Here is a 15,375-nt window from a genome sequence, read left to right as displayed (position 1 = left end):
CAGCTGGGAAGGCTTCTGAGCTATTTTTGTTCCTTCATTGATATAATGGTAGTCATCCCAAGAAAAGGATCTTTTGCCTCTCCATACCTTATCCCCTTTCTGTCTTTGAATTCTGTCGTGATGTCTGGGGGTATTGTAGCCATCTTGCAGCCGTGAGGCAACCAAAAGAATCAATGACCTACACATGTATGAAGGATGAAAATTTTCCTGGCATCTTGATGATACTATTATGCTGCAGATCTCAGTTTAGACTGCTTAATTCCAGTCTTTCTGTTACATGAGATAGTCAAACATCATTATGGCTTAGGCCACTATCAGTCAGATTTTTTGTTACTTGTAGCCAAATATATCCTAAATTATATAGTTGTTTCCAAAGAGAGTACTGCTTTTCTTCCATTGGAATTATGAACCTCTAAGACTGTTAACAAAGTGGTAGTCTACAACCAGCTAGCTACATGAAGACACAAGATAACTATCCCCCAGTCCCGGAAGGAGAAAACTTTCTCCTTCCAATCCTCCCTTCCCAGTGATGACTCTTCATTGGCTAGGAGCAGATGTTTGCGTTTCTGATTCCATACCTTTAAAGATCACCCATTGCTTCATTGCCTTTTGCATTTGGCCAGGTCTTTGTTCAAGGTGGTCCCTCTGGTGGGTCTGGCTGGTTAGGAAAGTTGAACTTGTCAAAAATCAGAGTCAAGATTCTTTTTGGCAACTGCGAAGGTAAGCTGTCACCAGCCCTGTCAACAGTCACAGCAGAAAGAGAGCTATTTATTCATCTATGACCTTCATGAGTCACAGTCTAAACATTCTCTGAACCCTCCTGGCAAGTCATACCCTGCCCCAGTCTCTGGAGAGAATGCTTCCCACCCAGCACCACTTCAATACAGCAGACTCTTGGCTTTTGGCTGTCTAATCTTGGGGCTGCACAAGTGGTCATGTTATTAACGACTCTGAGTCATCAAATAGGGCATTCCATCTGGAGTGTGTGTGTGTGTGTTTAAAGTGTAGGAGGAAGACAGCAGTCTTATTTTGTCCCAGGCAAAATGTGAGGCTTTCCATGGCTATACCTCTGCCATAACTGTATCATCTTTAAAATACAACCTTATCCTTGTATGACAAGGGTTCAAGTCTCTCCACCTCTTGGTGACCCTCTCTTTTAAACATCATCTTATTTATTATTGTCAATCAGGATTCAAAGAATTTAACCATACCCAGCCCTAAGGTGAGGGAGACAGGAGAGAGAAACTTTGAACTTTTTATTTTAGGCATGACTCTTTAATTAGAATTTTTCATCTTTGTCTTCAATTTATGCTCAATCTCAGCTTATGCAGTGACTACGACTATCCCCTTTAGAGTGAGAGATAATGTTCAAGCGTCGATGACACTAGCATGGAAATTTCATTCTTTACCAAGGCCTTACAAATGTAGGCGTAGTTTAGTTGTCACTTCTTTTAGGAAATCTTCCCTGATCTCATTAATTGGTGTTCCATTTACGATGCCCTATAATATCTACTACTTTGCTGATAAGAGGGCTTATGATACAAGCGATTGCTTACTCTCCTGTCAGTCACCCCTATGGAATCACAAGTTCTGTGAAAGCAGCCTATCTCATGTCATTACCATCTAGGACATTCCCTGACACATAGTAGGCACCTCAATTAATGCATATGGAGTGAATGAGGTAGAGGGAAGGAACTATTTTCTACAGCCATGCAGATAACGAAACTAGGGCCTAAAATTAAAAGAGAGGATGGGGAACAAGATGGACCAGAAGGCTGATGCTGATGTTGCATCCATCTGTGTCTGTGACAATATCAACAGCTTGAGGATATGGACCAAGCCTTACAATTTTTTGCCCAATAAAAGGAAGCCTAATCTTCCCTCCAACCTCTAAGTTGACCATTGCCCAAGGTGTTCTGGTTGCATAAAAATCCACAAGACCCAGAGTAAAATGTTGCAAGGACACTAGGACACACGGGCTTCCTCCAGAGCCCTGGGCTGAATGCCGTAGAACATAAGTAAAGAGGCACCAATGGGGAAGACTTCTCAATAGACAAGAACATCATTCATAGGAAGGAGAAATGTCTCAAGGTCCTGTTCTGAAATGCCATTCATTGTCAGCGGAATAGTCCTGCTTTTGAGGGACCCTCTGTGGTGACACTCAAAGGTCCTCTAGCCTAAGCACAGGAAACTTGCACCCCCTTGAAATCCTAACACTGGGGAAGGGGAATATTCTCCTCAGGATCAGGAGGCTGAAGTTGGTGAAGGGAGAGAAGGCACACCAGCTCTTTATTAAGAACCTCCAAGTGGGACAAATGGCAACAGCCAACAAATTTTTCTGGTTACCAGTTAGACTACAAGGTCCTTCTAGGACCTTGCCAGGGGAAAAGAAGGATGTGGATGGAGGAAGCACAGGAGTCAAGTTAGTTATCCTTCCTATTACAACGTGATTCCTCCCCACACACCCCCACCTCAATATTTGCTGGTGTGAGCAAGGAATTTCAGGTTTTATCTGGCTATTTTCCAATGCTGGATACACCACATGAGGCCCATCCCCACCCTCTGTGTTTAAACTAACACCTGGCACTCACATGCCATGTACTTCTTTTCCATAAATTCAGATCATGTTATCTACCTGAGTTTATCTAGAACCTTCCCCACTTGGATCTTGACCTTCTCCAGATATAATCCAGCTTTTACATTTTTATGTATAATCCCTGTCCCTTCTGACCTGATTGGACTCCGCATCTGGACATTCTGGCAGATGACTCCAAGAAGCCGTCATGGATGCTGGCTTGAGTTTACCTGCCAGCTCTCCTGGCTTCCTGCTTCCTCAATAAGAAGACTTTGTCAGGTTCTCAAGTCTCACATCAAGGCCACAGCCAGTCAGCTTCCTGGTTGAATGAAAAAATCCCTGGATCCAGACACCTGGCACAGAAATGGTGCCCAGTAAAATTGTATGAAACCCAATGGTCTCATGTTTCATGTCCATTTCCAGTTAATTACCAGAATGGGACCAAGACTCCACCCCTAACAAGGCTAAATCCTCATAGGAAATTGTCATCTGCCTCAGACCAAAGGACAAGGAAATTGCTCTTTGATAGACAAATGCAACTTATTGGAGAACCCAGAGAATAAACATATCACAAATGAGTTTCTAGGTATGATTGACGCTAAATAAATTCATCTTCTTGGGGCCATGAGGAAAAGGAGAGGGAAGAAATTCATTGAGCACTCACTATGTGACAGCTGTTTTCTCATGTAATCCATAACCCTATAACTTTGACAGCCCCCCCCCTTTTTTTTTTGGCTTCATCCACAGCATGCCAAATTTCCTGGGCCAGGGGTAAAACCCACACCATAGCAGTGACCCAAACCAATGCAGCAACAATCACTTAAACGCCCCCCCCCGCCCCCAGCTGAGTCACACTGGAACTCCAATAGCTCCACTTTTAAAAATTGAAGTATAGTTGATTTATAATGCTTCAGGTGCACAGCAAAGTGTTATACATATACACACACACCCATATATACTTTTTCAGTTTTGTTTTAATTTTATTGAAGTATAGTTTATTTTCTTTATTACTCAAATGAATTTATCACATCTGTAGTTGTATAATGATCATAACAATCTGATTTCACAGGATTTCCATCCCACAGCCCAAGCACATCTTCCCACCCCCCAAACTGTCTCCTCTGGAGACCGTAAGTTTTTCATTGTCTGTGAGTCAGCATCTGCAGAGAAGTTCAGTCTGTCCTCATCTAAAATTCCACATGTCAGTGAAAGCATTTGATGTTGGTGTCTCATTGTATGGCTGACTTCACTTAGCATTATAATTTCTAGGTCCATCCATGTTGCTAAAAATGCCAGTATTTCGCTCCTTTTAATGGCTGAGTAATATTCCATTGTGTATATGTACTACATATTCTTGATCTGCTCCTCTGTTGATGGATATTTAGGTTGTTTCCATGTCTTGGCTATTGAAAATAGTGCCACAATGAACAGTGGAGTAAATGTGTCTTTGCTAGTCATGGTTTTCTCTGGAAAGATGCCCAGGAGTGGAATTGCTGGATCAAATGGTAGTTCTATCTTTAGTTTTCTGAGGAGTCTCCATACTGTTTTCCACAGTGGTTGCACCAATTTACAATCCCACCAACAGGTGTACTAGGGTTCCCTTTTCTCCACACCCTCTCCAGCACTTATTGTTTGTAGACATCTTGACCATGGCCATTCTGGCTGATATAAGGTGGAACCTCATAGTGGTTTTGATTTGCACTTCTCTAATAATGAGTGATGTTGAACATCTTTTCATGTGTTTTTTGGCCATCCATATGTCTTCTTTGGCGAACTATCTGTTTAGATCTTCTGCCCATTTTTTGATGGGGTTGTTTGGTTTTTTTTGGTATGGAGCTGCAGAAGTTGTTTATAAATTTTAGAGATTAATCCCTTGTCAGTCGATTCACTTGCAAAGATTTTCTCCCATTCTCTGGGTTGTCGTTTTGTTTAGGGTTTCCTTTGCTGCGCAGAAATTTTTAAGTTTGATTAGGTCCCATTTGTTTATTTTTGTTTTTATTGTCAATACACTAAGAGGTGGATCTGAGAAAATGTTGCTGTCATTTATGTCAGAGAGTGTTTTGCCTATGTTTTCCTCCAAGAGTTTTATTGTATCTGGTCTTATATCTAGGTCTTTAATCCATTTTGAGTTTATCTTTGTGTATGGTGTTAGGGAGTGTTCTAATTTCATTTTTTTCCATGTGGCCATCCAGTTTTCCCAGCACCATTTATTGAACAGGCTGTCTTTTCTTCATTGTATATTCTTGCCTCCTTTGTCGTAGATTAGTTGGCTGTAAGTGCATGGGTTTAATTCTGGGCTTTCTATCCTGTTCCACTGATCTATCTTTCTGTCTTTGTGTCAGTACCATGTGGTTTTGATGATTGTTGCTTTGTAGTATAGTCTGAAGTCCGGGAGCCTGATTCCTCCAGCTCCATTTTTCTTTTTCAGGATGTCTTTGGCTATTCTGGGTCTTTTGTAATTCCAAACAAACTTTAAAATATTTTGTTCGAGTTCTGTGAAAAATGTCCTTGGTAATTTGATAGGGATTGCATTGAATCTGTAGATTGCCTTGGGTAGTATAGTCATTTTGATAATATTAACTCTTCCAGTCCAAGAGCATGATATGTCTTTCCATCTATTTGTGTCATCTTTGATTTCTTTCATCAGTGTCTTATAGTTTTCAGAGTACAGGTCTTTTGTCTCTTTAGGTAGGTTTACTCCTAGGTATTTTATTCTTTTGGATGTGATGGTAAACGGGATTGCTTCCCTAATTTCTCTTTCTTCTCTTTCATTGTTAGTGTATAGAAATACCATTGATTTCTGTGTATTAATTTTGTATCCTGCGACTTTGCCAAATTCATTGACGAGCTCTAACAGTTTTCTGGTAAAGCCTTTAGGATTCTCTTGGTATAGTATCATGTCATCTGCAAATAGCAATAGTTTTCCTTCTTCCTTTCCAATTTGGATTCCTTTTATTTCTTTTATTTCTCTGATTGCTGTGGCTAGGACTTCCAAAACTATGTTGGAGAGTAGTGGTGAGAGGGGACATCCTTGTCTTTTTCCTGATCTCAGCAGGAATTCTTTCAACTTTTCGCCATTGAGAATGATGTTTAACTGTGGGTTTGTGATACATGGCCTTTATTATGTTGAGGTAGGTTCCCACTATGCCACCTTCTGAAGGATTTTTTTCAGAAATGGGTGTTGGATTTTGTCAAAGGCTTTTTCTGCCTCTGTTGAGAGGATCATATTGTTTTTATTCTTCAGTTTGTTAAGGTGGTGTATCACATGTTAATTTCAGGTATACAGTAAGGTTATTCATTTACATATGTATCCATTCCTTTTCAGATTCTTTTCCCATACAGGATATTACAGAATATTTAGTAGAGTTCTCTGTGCTATACTGTAGGTCCTTGTTAGTTATCTATATTACATATACTAGTATGAATATGTTAATCCCAAACTCCTAATTTCTTGCCCCCCCCCATGTTGCTGCAAATGACATTACTTCATTTTCTACGGCCGAGTAATATTCCATTGTTTATATGTACCATACCTTTTCTATCCATTCCTCTATCAATGGACATTTAAGTTGCTTCCATGTCTTGACTATTGTAAATAGTGCTTCAATGAACATTGCGATGCATATATCTTTTCAAATTATGGTTTTCTCCAGATTTACGCCCAGGAGTGAGATTGCTGGATCATATGCTTTTTCTCTATTTAATTTTTAAGGAACCTCCATACTGCTCTCCATACTGGCTGCACCAATTTACATTCCCACCAGCAGTGTCGGAGGGCTTCCTTTTCTCCAGTGTGTATTGTTTGTAGGCTTCTTGATGGTCATTCTGACTGGTATGAGGAGATACCTCATTGTAGTTTTGTTTGACATTTCTCTAATAATTAGTGATGTTGAGCATCTTTTTGTGTGTTTTTTGGCCATCTGTCAGGCTTCTTTGTAGAAATGTCTACTTAGGTCTTCTGCCCATTTTTTGATTGGGTTGTTTGATTTTTTGATACTGAGCTACATGTTTTGTTTGTATATTTTGGAGATTAATCCTTTGTCATTTGCAAGTATATTCTCCCATTCTGTGGGTTGTTCCAGATTCTTTTCCATATTAGGATATTACAAAATGTTGAATATAGTTCCCCATGCTATAGAGTAGGAACTTATTATTTTATATATATTATTGCATATCAGCTAATCCCAAATTCCAAATTTATCCCTCCTCCACTTTTTCCCTTTGGTAACCATAAGTTTGTTTTTATGTCTGTGAGTCTGTTTCTGTTTTGTAAAAAAAAAAAAGTTCATTTGTATAATATTTTAGATTCCACATGTAAATGATATCATATGGTATTTATTTGCCTTTGTCTGACTTACTTAGTATAATAATCTCTGGATCCATCTGAGAGTCCCATTTTTCAGATGGGCTATGAAACTCAGATCAGGAGTTCCCGTCGTGGCGCAGCGGTTAACGAATCCGACTAGGAACCATGAGGTTGCAGGTTCGATCCCTGCCCTTGCTCAGTGGGTTGACGATCCGGCGTTGCCGTGAGCTGTGGTGTGGGTTGCAGATGCGGCTCGGATCCCACGTTGCTGTGGCTCTGGCGTAGGCCAGCGGCTATAGCTCCGATTGGACCCCTAGCCTGGGAACCTCCATATGCCATGGGAGTGGCCCCAAAAAATAGCAAAAAGACAAAAAAAAAAAAAAAAAAGAAAGAAACTCAGATCAGACTAGTAATTTACCCTAAAACAGTCATACATCAAGTCAAGTCCTTATCTATATCCTGGCCCAGGGTCTCAGCCAAACTTGGACTCAAGACCATATCTATCTCCTGGCCCAGGGTCTCAGCACTCTCATTTCCCAACACTAGCCATAGAAATGCCTCATATTCCAGAGGGAGGTTACCATAGAGACATAATATCTCTCCTTGGCAGTCACTCCCCCACTTATCCTTCCCACTGAGAACTCTGTTGAGATCATGGCCAAGCGGGAAGCAACTGACTTTTCTTCTTAAAACCCTTCCCAAGCCATGCACCCAGTCTCTGGAAAAACAAGGGATAGTATAGCATGATCATTAAACCTGATTCCAGAATCAGGTAACCTGGGTTCAAATCCTGGCTCCACCATTTACCAGCTGTGTGACCTTGCGCAAGGTGTTTAGCTTTTCTGTACCTCAGTGTCCTCACCTGTAAAATGGGAGCAAGAACAAAAAATTTTGCCTCCTTGGTTGCTGTGAAGATCAGCAGAGTTCATGCAAGCACAGACACATATTCAGAATGCAGTAAGTTCTAGAGATGGTCATTACAAGGCAATTTTACAACACCTTGATGAGTGTTGGTTTGGGTTTTTCGATTTCATTGAGTAAATGAAGAAATGGAGTCAGTGAATAGTTACAATCATGCCCATAGCCACACTACTGATCCAAGGTAAGGCTAGGATTAGAAAGAAAGGTCTCCAGATTCCTCATCCATGGCTCTGTCTCCTGCTCACTGAACCAAGAGGCAGAAGAAGCAATTAAGCTGTTGATGCAAAGCATAATCTCCTCTACCGTCTGTGTGCCCTGTCACATGAACTGCAGGGAAGTCACCACAAACATCCATTTATTTATAAACCTACAACATTAACCTCTTCACTTAAAAGCCTCTTGGAAACTTGCTGGTAAAAAGCATTTCAGATTCTGTCAAAGAAACAAGCTCACACTGACATCTTGTCTCCATATGCCTTTGAAAACCTGTCCAGAGCCCACTAATCCCTCACCGAGGGCCGTTCCCCCACACTCCATTCTTCTAAAGTTTCCACTCTTGGGTGTGGATATTCTCTGAAAGCACTCTCTTTTGAAAAATTCCCATGTTTTGAGTCATGGCAAAATCAGAGGGAAATGAAGGCCGCCAAAGGTTTCAACATTTACATAAACTCTTAACCGGCCCTCTGGTTCATGACACTGGGCTAGATCAATTATACTGCTGTTCAGGCAAAGTAACAGGGTCTTGGGTCTGCTGGTTTGACTTAGAGAAGGCAGAGCATCAGCTTCTCTCTGTCTAAGAATTGAATCTTGTGCTGTGCTCTTGTTTATTCATTCATTTGGTAAATAATAAATTGGCTTCCTAACATGGGGGCCAAATGAAGTGCCAGAGATACAATAATAAGTAAAATAAATATGATCTCTAGCTTCATGGAGTTCATAGTCTAGATGAGGTGACAGACACTAATCAAAATAAGGGTACGGGAGAGTGTGTAGCAGAGGGACATAAACTTGACCATGTCTGGGGTTAAGGAAGTCTTCCCCTGGTGAACAATGTTTCTCTGGTGATCTGACACTTTGGAAGTGGAACCTTCTGGGCAGCATAGTTATAAACAGGATAGACAAAGTAGAGAAGGAGCAGGAAAGACAAAGCCAAGAAGAAGTTCCCTTTGTGGCTCAGTGGTAATGAACCCAACTAGGATCCATGAGGATGTGGGTTCGATCCCTGGCCTTGCTCAGTGGGTTAAGGATCCAGTGTTGCCATGAGCTGTGGTGTAGGTCATAGGCACAGCTTGGATCCCACTGTGCTATGGCTGTGGTGTAGGCCAGCAGCTGTAGCTCTGATTCGGCCCCTTGCCTGGGAACTTCCATATGTTGTGGGTGTAGCCCTAAAAAAACAAAAAAACAAAAAAACCCACAAAGGCAGGAGACAAAGCTAGTGAAAAAGCAGATCATCATTGTAGAGCAGTGGGAAGCCACGAAGAGACTGGAGCCACAGTATACAAGAGCTCGTCCTCTTGGTATAAGTTATTCGTGCTGTATTAAGGTTATTTCTCTGTCTTCTTGTACCAACTGTCATAATAGCCATCATTTTTCTAACACCATGTTTTCGATGCTGTTTACATTACATACATTATCTTAGTTGATCCTCACCTTAACCCTGTAAGGAATGTACTGTCATTACCCCCGTTTTACAGATGAGAAGAGTGAGGCTCAGGGAAGGAAAATAATTTGCCCAAGGTCTCACAGATGAGATGAGATTGAAATCCAGGTCTCTGTGATTCTGGGTTCAAGTTTTTAACAAGTCAATATGGCAAGTTCTCTGTGGGCAAGAGCTGGGTCTTTCTGACTTCTGCTTGGTTGCTAGAGCCTGGCCCATGACCCAAGCTCTTTACCTGTGGGCGAAACTGTTCACTTCTCCCAGTTTGCTGTTGCGTTTCCCAATTCATCACAGCTGACACTTCCTGAACACTTACTGCAGGTATAGTTGAAGCCCTTCCCCTGTGTTAGCCCTTTGTAATCTTTATCACATCCTATGAAGTAGGAACTATTATTTTCATCCTCTCCAACTTACAGACAAGGAAAATGAGTTACAGAAAATTTGGTAGCTTGGCCCAGCACATGCAGCAACAATGGCCAGGCTGGAGTCGCAACCACTAGAGGCTATTATTCCTTTCCCCACAGGGTGCACAGACCTCCTTCATGCTTTATGCTTCTTGGAAAGCATGCATTCCTCTCCCATCCAGCCTTCACAAGTGCCAATATCTCTTCTTTTCCTCTCCCCCACCCCACAGCCCGACTTGATCTTCCAAAGGCTCCCTCCTGTCCATTGTCCGACTTTTGGTCAGGGTCTGCTGTGCTGCTGTGTGTGTCCCTAACCATCATAAATGTCCCTTCCCAGCATTCACCACATAAACCAGATATTTAACTGCTGGTCTGCCTCCCCCACGGGGCAGAGCCCAGCCACCCAGGCATCGCCACGTCCACAACCCCTGGAACTGGGCAGAGACTCTGTCATTTGTACAAAATAAGTAGAAAGTACATAAGTGAGTGACCCCGGAGTAAACTATTTTTGTTTCCAGTTGTGTTTTGCACATAGCAGGCTTCATTCAGTGTTGCTGAATGAGTAACTGAGTCTGTTGTCTAATTTCAAAATTGATTTCTTCCTGTTGGCTTTTTTTTTTTTTTTCCTTTTCCTCTCTCTTCATTTGCAAAGCCCAAAGAAAGATGACAGAAGTACAAAGATCAAGGATGAGGTGGTTGGTTTACAGGAAGGGTAAAGAAAATTGAGAATCCAGGATATTCCCTCCAGTTTCAATGTGAAAGGAAAAAACAAGCCCCCCACCACCCCCCCCAAAAAAAAAAAAAAAAAAAAAAAACAAACCCTGAGGTCTGTCCTAGACTGTCCAAGCTTTTGATCAGTCTGAGCACTGCACTGCTCTTCTGGTCTGCCTGTCCCTCCTGGAGCTCAGACCCCAAAACAGCAGGCCCAGGGCTCCCTAGCGCACAGAAGCTGGCGTGTGCTGTCATGTTGTCATTGTTCCTGAGCCACAGGACAGGGCTGTTCTGGGCACTTCAGGAAGTACTTGCTCCAAGAGGCCTTTCCAGCAATTGTTGCTCAGGCCAAGCCCGCTGGGCTGGCACTAGGACAGGCTGCCCCCAGCAGGCCAAGGGTCTGTCCAGAGCCCTGGGGCCGGAAAGTGAAAAGTAGGGGGTCAGCCAGTGAGGGATACTCAAAGCAGGGAGGAGTCCAGGGCTCAAGCTTCTTCTGTATTCAGGCCATTAGCGCCAGGAGCTGGCTGCCTCTAGGTTAATTGGTGTCTCCCCTGGCCATTCACACATTCATTAAAGATAAGCCAGATGCTGCCAGTGACATTGTGGCTGGACCACTGAAATCTATCCAGTGCTGTGAAAGGAAGGCAGGCTTTAGGGTCGAGACTCCAGACGTGTATGCTGGCTCTGCCCACCCTGCGCCTTTGGATACTTCTGCTCCTCCTCTTCCTCTTTCTCATCTGTAAAAGAGGAACCTCTCAACCAGCTTGAGGGGTGAGGAGGATGAACTGAGCTAAGATTGATGAACCTGTCAGGTACACAATGGCAGTGGGAAAATGCTAGTTTCCTTCCTCCTCCTAAGCAGCTGGTCAAGGGCAGGCGGGTGGGGTCAGGGTTGGGCAGCGTTCCTCCCTATCACAGGCTGCTGGCCCGGGCACTGAGCCCACTCCAGCCTGAATTCTCCTGACAGCTGCCCTGCTTCTCTGCTTGGCCTTGCCCATGACTCCTGTTTGAACCAAGAAAAGCTTCTGCTCTGATATAGCCACAAAAAATAGCAAGAATGATGCAATATATGTCTCTTGAGGCCATCAGCCTTGGAGAAAGTCTAGGCTTCTAGCTCTCCATCCTAAATCCATGCCAGGATTGTAAATCATTGCCCCCCTGTTCCCATGAGTCCTGGGTAACTCTCATGCCACTGCTCCACTTCCGCCCCCTTATCCTGTGACCAAGGCCGCCAACCCAAGCACAGAGGCACAGAACTGGCCTGGGGCAGGGAAAGTTTCCAAGTACCAAGTCTCTGCAACTTGGCCTTTAGTAATAATAATAATAGTCACAGCGATGTTTATTGAGTCCTATGTGCCTAGCACTGTCCTGTTCTTTATACTCACTCATTCACTCTTCATCAGCACATTTTGAGGCAGGTACTATTTATAGCCCCATTTTACCAAATAAGAGACTGTATCTCAGGAATGATGTCAGTCAGCATCATGGTAGCTTAAGCCGTTTCTCCTTTCTCTCTCCCTTTTTTTAACAACTAATTACACATCCACCCATGAACAAAAGCGCCCTATGGGAGTTGTAGGACTCGGCACCACACACCAAGGGACTCGGGAGTTTCTAGCCCACCTGTGCATCCAAAAAAAGACTTTCAGAAGGGCTGTGGAAACTGAGCCTCAAGGAATTTCTTTGCCGGCCCCCAAATGCAGAATGGATGAGTTGTAGGTAAAATTCGAACCCCTCTCTGTAGCTGCCAAGTCTAGGATTTTTCCCTGTCGTGACACTGGCTCCCAGACCAAGTGGAACTGGCAACCAGGACCCTTTCAGAATTACAGTGCTAAAGAGAATTTCCCCCAGAATGCCCAGCTTTTAAAACCCTAAGCTAAGTTTGACAAGCAAAGCAGAGTGTTCTTCAAAGGGAGAGAGGGTAGGAAGCACGATGGAGCCTCATGCTCTCTGCCTCATGCTAACAGTGTAATCCTGGCCTGGCCAGTGGTACTCTTTGACCCTCAGACTCCTCACTTGTAAAAGAAAATAAAATTAACCTGGCTTCAGACGAGATCCCTTCCCCTTCTAGGAAAGTGGTATTCAGAACGGTGATAAAATCCACCCAAAGTCACCCTGCCCATGAGCGATGGGCTTTGAACTCAACTCATCTGACTTTAAAAGCCTCTTTTCATCACTCGATGACACTACCTACAGCACCTCCTCCACCTCCAACAGGGACAGATGCCAGGAACAGGCACTGTTGTTTTTCACCTATCCTAGATGCCTGTCCATCGGCAGTGGCCTTTTTTCCATCCCAATCATCAATCACAGTGTGACTTACCCAGGTCAGGGGGAGGGGGCCCCCAACTGCCCTGCACGGCCACGGCAACCAGCTGCCCACAGAGGCCTTCCTGCCAGCTCCACGGTGACATCTGCAGAAAGCCCTGTCTTTGAAAATAAACTGATCCGGCTGGGGGAAGGGGTCCCCCTTATTTATTTAGTCACAGCCCTAAGGCCAAACTGGTGGCATGGCAGCTCCGAGTTTTTTCTCTGAGCTGAAAAGCCAAACTCCAAGTGCTCAGGTGAACAAGCTGGGAAACTTGAGAACCACATAGACATCAGGGAAAATTCCACGGGCAGTCGCCTGTGGTGAGGGGACTACGAGGCCCAGAGTTTCCCCTCCCCAGGAGAACTTGCAAGCTGCCTCTCTTTCCTCTCCTCCCTCTCTCCCAAAAACTAAGGGAACCAAGAAACTCAAAAGCAGCTGGGAGGGAGTTCCCGTCTTGGCTCAGTGGTTAATGAATCCGACTAGGAACCATGAGGTTGTGGGTTCGATCCCTGGCCTTGCTCAGCGGGTTAAGGATCTAGCATTGCCATAAGCTGTGATTGGTGTAGGCTCAGATCTGTCATTGCTGTGGCTGTGGCGTAGGCCGGCGGCTACAGCTCCGATTCAACCCCTAGCCTGGGAACCTCCATATGCCGCGCGAGCGGCCCTAGAAAAGGCAAAAAGACAAAAAAAAGAAAAAAGCAGCTGGGAGGGAGCTGTTAGCTCCTGAAGTTGGAGGAGAGATCGTGGGAGCTCAGCGCTGTTTGTCTCAGGGTGGGTGAGTCCTTCAGAAGTCACTGACCTGCATGCCCGGGCAGCACTCGAGGGCCAGGCACCAACCCCACTCACCTCCTAGCCCGGGATGCCCTGGCCTGGCTGACTACGAAGAAGAGCAGAGATGGGATTTCCTTCTGGTCAGAGCACAGGTGTCCAACAAGACTCGGGGGTGGGTGGGGGCAGTGGCAGAGGCACACATCTGGGAGGAAGCATCCAGAAGCCACAGAGTTTGAAGCTTCCAGTAGAAATGCCCTTCTGTTCTAGGAGGTCACTCACTACCCTCATGTTTACCTCCCTGCACCAGTCTTGTTTCCTTCCCTGAAAAAATTTCTAGTTCATTTAAGGCCTTCTTCACTCTGTCGACTGAAATTTAAAACAAATAAGCAATTTCTGGGACAAGCCCACTTCTGCAAACAGTGTAGACATGAGCAGGAATTCCATTTCTTACCCACAGGAGGACTAGCCTTGACCCCCTATTGCATGCTTTGGGCTACACTGGCCACTGAGTGTTGTCTCCCCTGGATTGCAGCACATCTAGACATCACCTGGAACGTGTGGTCTTCAGCCACCCTCGTGTCCTTTCATTCCTGGGCCCCAGAGAGGTGTCAGGCTTTGGAGTCACAGGTCTGATTTCAAATTCCAGCTCAGCCATTTTATTTCTTCCAGAACTTGAACAAGTCACCTCTGCTTCCGGGGCCCTGGTTTAGCCCATCTACAAAGTGGGGCTAGTACCATCTATGTTGAAAAGTTGTTACAAGTCTCAAAAGAAACAATGTTGGTAGAAAGCATCTGGCACACAGTAGGAACTCTATAAATGTAATTATTTTCCCAGTATGTCTCCTAGTGGGCAAAGGAGATTTTAGGGAAGGAAGGAAGGAAGAAAGGAAAAAAGGGAGGAGGGAGACAGGGAGGGAGGGAGACAGGAGGATAGAAGGGAGAAAGGAGAAAAGAAAGAAAAAGAGGAAGGAAGGAGGGAGGGAGGGAAGGCAAAAGAAGGAAGGATGAGGAAGAAAAGAAAGAAAAATGAAGGATAAAAACCCTTGCAACCCAAGCCCCACCCCCCTAAAGATTTACTGTGACTCCACCTTCATTTCCTAATCTTACTGCCTAAGCCCTATAGCTCCACACCCTGGTCCCCTGTGCTTAAAAAAAAAAAAGTCTGAGTTTGAATCTTGGCTTTATCACTAACCTATGTCACCTCGGCCAGGTTACCTAACCATGCCAAGCAGAATCTTGTCATTCACATGATGAGGACCCTACATTGGACATCACAGGGCTACCATGAGGACCCAATGAGATCATTCATTTAAAATATTTAGCATAGCACTTGGAATATAATAAATGCATAGTATACAACTGTATTTTTATGACCTGGTCATTAAAAATTTATAGACCATATGCATTCAGGAAATTCCAATTTTTGCAACTTCTACCCCTGGCCAAAAAAAAAGAACATTTTCTAGGGATTTTTTTTAAAGTAAAGCATACAGATTGGTCAGGCTCTACTTTAGGCATAAATTCCCACTCCTGGTGCCCTTTGGAGTAAACACTTCCCTCACTGGGGCGGTGGGTTGGCGGGTAAGTAAAGGGAATGGTTGAGAAAAGACTGTCTAAACCTGAACTCCAATTTAGCCACTTACCTGTGTGACCTGGGGCAAGTGGCTTAAGCTCTCTGGGCCAGTTTCTTTAGTAAAATAAAAATGGTAATGCCCATAA

General features: G+C 44.0%; 1 long non-coding RNA gene across 1 annotated transcript in view; it reads right to left on the bottom strand.

The window, feature by feature from the left end:
• The window catches only part of LOC102165168, a 100,753-nt gene extending 87,489 nt beyond the window's left edge, over window positions 1–13,264 (bottom strand). The window contains exons 1-2 of the long non-coding RNA XR_002341536.1: window positions 12,898–13,264; window positions 579–737 (exon numbers count right to left, since the gene is read on the bottom strand). This is a non-coding gene — a long non-coding RNA (uncharacterized LOC102165168). The remainder of the gene's footprint in view (window positions 1–578; window positions 738–12,897) is intronic.

Source organism: Sus scrofa, chromosome 2 (genome assembly GCF_000003025.6).
Source record: "Sus scrofa isolate TJ Tabasco breed Duroc chromosome 2, Sscrofa11.1, whole genome shotgun sequence".
NCBI lineage: Eukaryota > Metazoa > Chordata > Mammalia > Artiodactyla > Suidae > Sus > Sus scrofa.
The sequence above is the reverse complement of the archived record's forward strand: the minus strand, read 5'-3'. Positions and strand labels throughout refer to the sequence as shown.